Below are 9,847 nucleotides of genomic sequence, written 5' to 3'. Positions count from 1 at the left end.
TTGTATAAATTAAAAAAAGAATAGCAGCATCAGTAGTAGTAGTAGTAGTAGTAGTAGTAGTAGTAGTAGTAGTAGTAGTAGTAGTAGCAGTAACAGTAGCAGTAGAAGTAGCAGTAGCAGTAGCAGTAGCAATGGAGTAGCAGTAGCAGTAGCAGTAGCAGTAGCAGTAGTAGTAGTAGTAGTAGTAGTAGTAGTAGTAGTAGTAGTAGTATGTGAAAACAATGTGACCCGCGTCGGTTAAAAGTCAATCTCACATATGAAGTTCAAATTTCTGATAAATGCCTCGAAGACAACTCTGTATTACGGTATGAACAAGACCGGAAGAAACAAAGAGAAAATTCTTAAGCATAATGTAATCAGGTTAAAAGCCATTCTGACATCTTTTTACGAGTTATTAAACAAACTCCTGTTCATGATTTTACATCGTGTCTATTAGAAAGACTTTATAACGAGACATTTGGGCCCCGTACGACCACTTTAAGTCCGGCCTTTCACATATTCCACCTCAACTCGATGATTAAATTTTACACAACCGTCTATCTATAAAACCTGTACTTTATCGATTTTTAAATACAACTAATTTAATACCGGAGTGATATTAGTTATAACTTTTCCTGTCCAACCTGCCCTTCTGTTTATACATGGGTTAGCTTTTAAAGGGCCTTTTCACAGATTTTGGCATGTATAGAAGTTTGTCATTGAATGCTTTGTATTGATAAATGTAAACATTGGATCTAAAAAGCTCCATTTAAACGCAAAAATAAATTATAAAAAAAAAAGAATAAAAAAGTAACACTCACCTGGGCTCGAACTACTGACACCTTGTGACTTGGAGTAAAAGACTACCGCTTAGACCACTCGGCCATCCTTGCTCATAGAATAAATGTGGTATTTTATACTTTATAAAAGCAATCCTCGTAGTTTCGCAAAATATAACGAAAACAATTAACAGAACTCTCCAAATTATTCAATCGTTTTGCGTTGCAACGCTTTATAATTTTCAGGTTTTTAAATCGTCAAAAGATGCATATGATGGATATTTTGCAGCATGGTAAATGTTCAGTATTAGTGTTTCCTTACACCACGGAGCGTATATTGTCTCATCTAGAGTCCGTGCTTACACATATCATAACTAAAACGAAAATTTGCGAATCTGAAACAACTTTTTCAAATTTGGTCAATTTACCAAAACGTGAAAAGACCCCTTTAAAGACTATTCTTCAACAACTTTCCAGATAGCATGTGCGTATAAAACAAGACAAGCCAACGTAGTTTTTATATATAATGCGTCTCACTCTGTAATTAAGGCTGTGTATAATCCATTTTATTGCGTATAAATACTTTTTGATATCAGGATAAAACAAAATACTCGAGTATTTTAAGCCAAATTCATTGAAGCAAATAGGAGCCTATTGTATTTCCTACTTTTTGATAATAAGTAATTTTTATTGTTATGTACAATTAATTGTTCGTAGAATAAAAACAACAAAAACTGTTGTCTGGCTAATTTACGATATTTTAAGTTAAATAAACACACCCTTGTCAACTTTTGTTTAGACTATTCTAAATACCAAGAGCATGCGTCGTTGGCTTCCAGGTATCATTTTCGGATGCCCATCGTGTTAACGGTTGCTGCTAACTGCCTTCATTTCTTTTTGATGATTTTGAATGATGGACGTGGCAAGACATTCACATTAAAATCAAATTAATATTTGCAAAAAAGTGGTCACTTGTCAATGTCAGAAATGATAATAGGAATTATTTCTCCGATTATTTTCGATATCTCATCACTTAGCACTAAACGGTTATTGACAATTGGAATGCTATACAGCATTTATTGACTGAACTTGTTTAATTTGTTAGTTTTCAGTTGTTCGCTTGCGAACAACTAAGGTTAGTACTACGCGTTGAACGATAACCACCGCATCTGACGCATATGAGGCTATTTATAGATGCGGGAAATAACACCTGCTGATAAACACGTATAGTGGGATATTTTGTAACCTCGTTTATAGTGCATGCTACATGTACTACAGCAGGGGTTAAATTTGATATTTCTGGGAAACGTTCTTTTGTTCTCAACAGATAGCGGCGATCTTTTGTATTTACGGGTGCTAACAACGCAATAATAGAATGTTAAGCTAATAATAATAATAATAATAATAATTTTATTTGTGCACATAACATATCAATACAATTAACAGTCAACAATTTTAACAATTCAGATATATCACATATAGTTTCCATCAGAGATCATAATACACATATATACATATGGTTCATACTCTATCACATTTTATCACACTTATTGGTCGATATTACAATATATTTAATTATAGAAATATAAGTGCACTGGATTACCCGTAAAGTTTTGACGATAAAGCTTGTTTATATTCACAGTTCTCAATTTACAAAACGTTGAACATGAGTTCACCAATTTTTACAGGTATACTAAAGACAGCCACAAACATGCTTTATAATAACTAAAACCGAATATAAACAACAACTAAAAATAACAAGAAATATCTTTTAAAAAGGTAGTCGCCTCAATGCTGAATTTGAAATAAAGTTTGCAATTTACGTTTCTAAATAATTAATTTGAAAACAAAAGTTTGACTTCTGTGTGTTTTTTCACTTGTTAGTCGCATATTCACCGCATGAAATGTGTGTTATCATTGTCAAACCTCACATTAATCTAAGTAAATACAAATTCTACACATCATATGTGTCCTCACATGCCTTATTATGAGTATATTTCTTCATCATCGAAAACTATCGTATGTTCATATTTGATTGATATAGATAGGATGATAAAAAGTGAACACAAATTTCGACCCCTGCGTTATGACACGCTCTTTATAAATTTGAATGGCATGTGTTCATTTCAAACTTGCAATTAATTTTGAAAAATGAGTTGCGTCTTAAATTATGCAATAGCGAACAACTTCAGCGCCTCCAGCGCTTTGATTCATGTAAGACAGAGCCTGTAGAAGTTCAGTCAACTTATAGTGGTAGAGATACACAATTTTCCGATTTCAGTTATAAGTATATAAGTTTAAAAAAGCCCATGTTGTTCCTACGCATCGTGTATTACGTTACTTAGGTATGTATTTACCATTTTATTTCCATACACATAGTATGCGGAAACATTATGTAATTGCCCGACTTTTGTTAATGCATTATTCCATAATGTAAACTGCGTTCTAAATATTGTGTTTTGAAAAAGTCGCTCGCCGTTCAATTGAAATAAAACATAATCACTTGCAAGTGCTCCGGGCTGCGGTAGAATATATGAGCTACTAGCTAACTGTATTTTTTTTTCAAGATCAAAGTCCGCTTTTGAAAAACCCATATTTCGAAATAAATATATTTGCTTTATATAAGGGATACACTGTAAAAAGACTATTAACAGATTGAGACGTAAGGGGCCGTCCATAAAGTATGTCACGCTTTTTTTGACCATATGTAACCCCCCCCCCCCCTCCCCCCATGTCAGAAACTGTCACAAAATCTTGGACCATCCCTCCTAAAGTACGTCACGAACTCACACTTTCGAACATATTTTTTAAAATTAATACCTATTTCAATTTAATCTAAAACACAATTCACTAATAAACCGTATTACAATTTCACTGAAAAGATCAACTTTCACATTATTAAAATGACTTTAATACTAGAATAGTTATTTGTCATCAGTTGTCACAGTTTTTCATTGAATAACATGTTTAATTAAAAAATGTTCACTGTGGACATCATCCATGCATGGTGAAGTGTAGTGTTCATCCATAGTTACGACTGGCATCAATGAATATTTATCCATGTGTAAACCTCTAACAAAAACGAAATTATAATTTAGATTTTCTTTCAACCCTTTACTATCTAAAAAATGGAACAGTACAATGAATTATTTTGTCATTTACTAATGAAATCTGCGTGAAGGTTGTGCCAAGATGCCTATTAAAAATTCGAACAACACATTCAGGAGATACGCAATGTGTCTTATTTTGACATAAAACTAATTCAAATGTTTCACAAATGTTTTGAAAATTATTTTAATATTCCACTAAAGAAACCATAAATTAGAAATATTTTTTTGTAAATAAATGTGTGACATCACACATGGCCTGACCCACCTCCTCCCCCATGTCAAAAACTGTCACACGTCCTTACACCCCCTCTCCCCACCTGGAGCGTGAAATTCTTTATGGACGGCCCCTAACACATGTATGCTGTCTTAATTAGTGCGGTACAAATTGAACGTAATAGTATCGTAATTATTGAATGCTGTATTCCGATATTAATATATGGCAATTGTTTTAATGGTTATTTGAGCAACACGTTCTTTTAAATTAAGAATAACGTGCATTAGCGTATCATTACAGCGGATTTTCAGTTTATAGCTTTGGCATTTTGCCAAGTCGTGTCATAGCGGGGATAAGTAATTAGTTGGTCGCGTTAGCGGCCGACTAAATTTACAGAGCATATTTTGCAAATCAGTATGTGCTTAGAAGCCTTAGCTACGGTAAGAACCGCAACTCACTCTGCTAGGGACGATTACCGCTGCCTGTCTGCAGCAGACGACAAATGATTCAGCTCTAGCAGTGTTTGTATATACCAGCTTGTAAGACGACATTGGCCAGTCTAGTGTTTATCATTGAAATCTGTACATATTGGCTGCTTTCAGGGAAAACGGGGCTTCATGCACGTCAAATAAGATTAGCCTGTGCACACTGATTAGTCTGTGCAATGCGCACAAGCTAATCAAGGACAACAACAGCGAACAACTTCAGTGCCTTCAGCGCTTTGATTTTAGATAAGTTACAGTCGTTGCAAGTTCGTCGACATTTATAAAACACGATTTTATATATGTAAACCCCAATAAACATGCATTAATCGGTGGTAACCTACCATATAATATATATTGGTATACTTTTATGTTTTATTTGCATCGCTCAATCTTGCTCACGAATAAAATAATCTGGAAAATGTACATTCAAGGTTTCTAAAATACAATATACATGATCACGAAAGGCCTTTTATTCGGGGCACCTTGTACCGTTTATCGACCCCACCCCGTTATAGTCTATGTTTAACTTGCCTTGGCTTTACCAAATACCCTTCTTGCTGTTTAACTGCTTAAAAAAAGATATTCCACATTTTTGATCGGTATAACTTCATTTTATTAATAGTGTGAGCGTAAGGTCACGCTTATTTTACAGAGCATATTTTGCAAATCGGTATGCTTTAGTAGCGCTAAACTACGCTATGGAAAGACAACCATTGCCTGTTGAAGTTAAATAATGCAGACGACAGATGCAATTCTCCTAGCAGAGTTGTCATTCGTGCCTCATCTCAATTGCTTGATTTTGCGTTGGTAAAATGTTAATCTGCATTATCTATTGGGCTGGGTTTATCTGCAATTGATTTGCTGATTAGAGTGTTTATAAATAGAAACACTGTTTGAGCAGACAGCTATTTGGATTGTATAGGATTGAATCTGTATTTGAATTTACATGTAAACTTGATTTGAGTCATTCACTAACTACTGGCTGAGAGAAATTCATAACCTTTCAAGTGGGCTGTGCTTAGCATTTACAGGGAAATTTGAATTTCAAGCATACAACATAAAACTTTTTCTGCAAGTCAATAACTATATAACTTTCAATCACCAAATTACACATACATATTGTTTGTAATATATATCATTGGAATATATTAAATACAAACTTAAATATTATGAAAATAATCATTTTTGTTTTCTGCTGTTAACACATCAGTGTACAACTGAAAAGTAGACATTTTGTGAGTTTGAGGCCCTTTTAAACTGCTTCTGTGGTGTTGTAAAGTCTAATGTTTATCATTGAAATCCGTACATGTTGGCAGTTTTCAGGGAAAACGGGGCTTAATGCATGTCAAATAAGATTAGCCTGTTAACACTGATTAGCCTGTTCAATTCGCACAAGCTTATCAAGGACGACATTTCTGATTTTATAATGCTTTTCGTTTAAAGAGAGTCTCTGGTACTGGGATGACAATTAATGAATATGCATTAAGCCCTGTTTTCCCACAATGAAGCTTTCATTGTGTTTTTTATTAATGATTTAAAAACACATCTGGACCAGTGCTTTAAGACAAATTCTTTAAAAATTTGTATGGGTTGTGTTCATTTAAAACTTGCAATATAAAAAGCTATAACATAATTTTTGAAACTGAGTTGCGTCTAAACTTACAACAGCGAACACCTACAGTGCCTTCAGCACTTTGACTAGTTTGTAGTGATCCCTTACAGAAGTGGAGACAACCTCCACGAACAATGAATGGAATGTATGGTATTTCATGTGCGCACTTGTGATTTGATACTTGCACATGTTTAACACTATAAATAACAAAGAAAATAACGAACGTAAAGCCCTTACGAGGATAATGAGTGTCGTTTACACCCTGTTTAATCTTATTATTATGATTGAACCAGTGGATACTCTAGGATCGACGGTGTGTGGATATTATTGGAATATACTTAATATCCATGTAGTGTTTCGTTTTTTTTATGACTTAGACCATTGAGATGTTTGGCATGGTAATATGGTATTGTGCAAAATAACGTTGCTGTACCAAAACCTAACAATCGTAAAATACTGTAGAGTGTATACAGTGAACAGTTTATTCCGGAAAAAGTTTATAGGTTACGGATCTCTGTTTATCGTTTATTTTCCCGTGTACGGAAAGTATTCGATGTGTACTTCATAAATAGGATCAAGTTGGGTTCGAATGAAGATGTCAGATGGTCAGGTAGGATTGTAAACGATATCGATTGTGCTAATTAGCCACTACCAAAACATTCGTTAAAATAATGTACATTTGTAATTGTATGTTGAGAGGTACTAACAAAACAGTTATTTGTTGGACCAATATAAGTTCATTTAGATTTTGTACAAAAAGTAGTTATTGCGTAAACCTGAACATTAATCTGCTATTTTATTTGTATACGTCTGTACGTAAAGAATATATTGCTATTATTGAATGTCTATTGGGCATAGTATCGCGTCTTTCCGGAAAAAACAAACTAGCTCCACCTGACATTGCATCTTAAAAAACTGTTCTCAACATCAGAGAGTCAAATAACACTCCAATAGACTCACTCCGGGTCCCCACATACTGCAACCTCAGGCGCGAAGGGACAGTACCACCATCGAAATAAAACACAACCATACACATCTAGATTTGTTAGATTGTAAGAAAAAAAAATAAATACTCGATTTTGCACATTTTAAATTCAACCTAACTGCACAGATTTCAGCTCGCAACATCATCTTCGAAATAAAACACATACGTAGATATATTAGATTTTAAGAAGAAATAAATGATCGCTTTTGCACTTTGAAATACAACCTAACTGCGTAGATTTCAGCTCGCCCGGTATCTGTGTTAGTAGGGCATGTTATGGTGTCGAGTGGTAACTGATCAAACTTGTTATTGTAAACAAGTCTATATATAGTTATAGAACCTTGAACACTGACATTTGTGTTTTGCGTAGCTGATTTACATCACTGTTTACCTAAGGATTTTGCAATAATTATGCATTGGAAAATTGATTGCACTTTGGAACATTACATTACGTAGATGAATCCAAATTTACAACAAATATTTAAAGGATTCCAAAACCTATTGAATGTTTTAAGGAATTACAAAGAAATTTAGTTTACATAACTTCATGTTCAGTAAATTTTAAACATATTGAATCTATTATATGCATTCTAACATGACCGTTAACGATGTTTATTTTGTATTCAATAGCAGTATAAAAGGAGTATTGGGTTTTTTCAAGTGCACGCGCGAAGTGTAAAATATTTTTAGGGCAACGTTACATCTTTATATTAAACTCCAATTTAAACAAAGTGGTTACAACGCAAAATATCTTCACCAACTGAACTGTTCGAATAGGTGCCTGACTTTTATTAACTGCAACAAAACATAGTTTAATTGCTTAGCACTAGTAGTTAAATTTCATGGCTTTTTTTCCCTCTCAGTTCGAAATTTAAATCATTGAAATGCAAACAGAATAGTGGTGCCGAACTAATCTTAACAACTGTTATAAACATTTTCCCCCATTTTTAACTGTCTCATTAGAATGCCGTTAAATGCTTATGTATTTTAATTTCGTTTAATCTTACCGTTCATTGTTGTTACTGAACTAAAAGAACGAACTGTACACGCACCATGCTATAGTACTACTGCTTATATCTATGCTAATGTTGGTATGTGCTCATGTTAATATGTTACACAGATACAGACTTAAAGTAACACGTGCATTTAACATGATTTAGTGATCGGTAAGCATGTTCCAACATTAAAATTTTAACACGTACGGTTCACACGATGACGTATGAATTAATAAATTATACTTGAGTCATAACAAAAATTACCCCCGTCAAAAGCGGATGCGTAAGCAAGTGTAGTCTGTAGTAATCTCATTCCTTACTAGCAGCATCCCATGATATTCCGACACGATAATGCATGTTTCACATTGCAAGGATAAATAATCAGTTTTTACGCAAAAACGATTCGGGACGTTTTGAATGGCTAGCTGTTTAGACTTATTGTTTCGAGCTTGACATATGTGTTCGTCAACAGCTTGTGCAGCACCGAAACAAATAGCAACTGAATGCAACATTAGTTCAGGTGTGAGACAATATGCCCACTCTTGCGGTTTTATATGCAAGACGGGGCTTGTTAACATGAACTTTGAACATGTGATGCGATAGAAAACTTAATTAGCATAAATCTATCAGTCTTTCACCGAAAATCTGTTTTATTTCCCCATATTTGTTAACAAATATAGATTTTAATTAACCATGAGATAGACATGTTTGGATTATTTCGGATATTTATCCAAGAGTTGGCAGTTAACCGATTGGATTATGCAACCGTTTGTTTAACACTATACATACAATCTACTGATATCAACAATACGACAATACGGACAGAAGGCGTGTGCTATTAATCCACTGTTATTAGTGAACGACTAGGTAAAGCACATAGATGTTTATTAAAATTTATATACACAACTGATAACATGCATACAGTTTGACACGTATACAACAGTGATATAAAAACAAGTGATTCAGAGCAAAACAACGATTTCTGTTTGAAACTATACATTTTACAAATGTGTAACAATACATCAAATTGAAAAATATTGATGATAAGAACATATGCAATACTATATACATGAATTATATATATCGTCCATTATTTACACTATAATTTTTAAACCTTAAGATGAATTGAAGATTTCAACTTAACTGTCTTTACCCGTTTAAACACTTAAATTTTGCAAACGGCTTTATTGCCAAATACTTAAATAGAAGGCGTGGGCTACCAAATGTTAAACGTCCTCTCCCACTTTGCAAAGGCTTGAGACTCTCATAAAAGTGGTACTTCCGTACAATATTTTCCAAGATAATTTAAGTTATGTTTTAAATTGCGTTTTAATATATATTTTTTTTATTGAACAGGGACTTTTTATAAGTTGATTTATAATAGTTTGTCATAAGAAGTATACCAGATAACTTCTTTGTGAACTGTGCACACTACTCCTTAAGAAAGTCATGCGTATGACATTATATTGATTATCAAAGACCAGCATGACTATACATTTAGCAGTCTTTTTATCTATCCATTTCATTCAGGTGGTATTAGAGTGACAATTGCGTCTAGTCTTGTATCTTGTATTGATGCTTAGCATTAAGCAATGACTTGGAAATTGGTTTCCTTTAATAAGCTGATGTACAAGTAGCTGTCTTAGATAAGGTTCCGATGCCAAATGTAACTATATCATACGTAGGTC

This window comes from Dreissena polymorpha, chromosome 6, assembly GCF_020536995.1.
Source record: "Dreissena polymorpha isolate Duluth1 chromosome 6, UMN_Dpol_1.0, whole genome shotgun sequence".
Lineage (NCBI taxonomy): Eukaryota > Metazoa > Mollusca > Bivalvia > Myida > Dreissenidae > Dreissena > Dreissena polymorpha.
Note: the sequence above shows the minus strand (reverse complement) of the source record.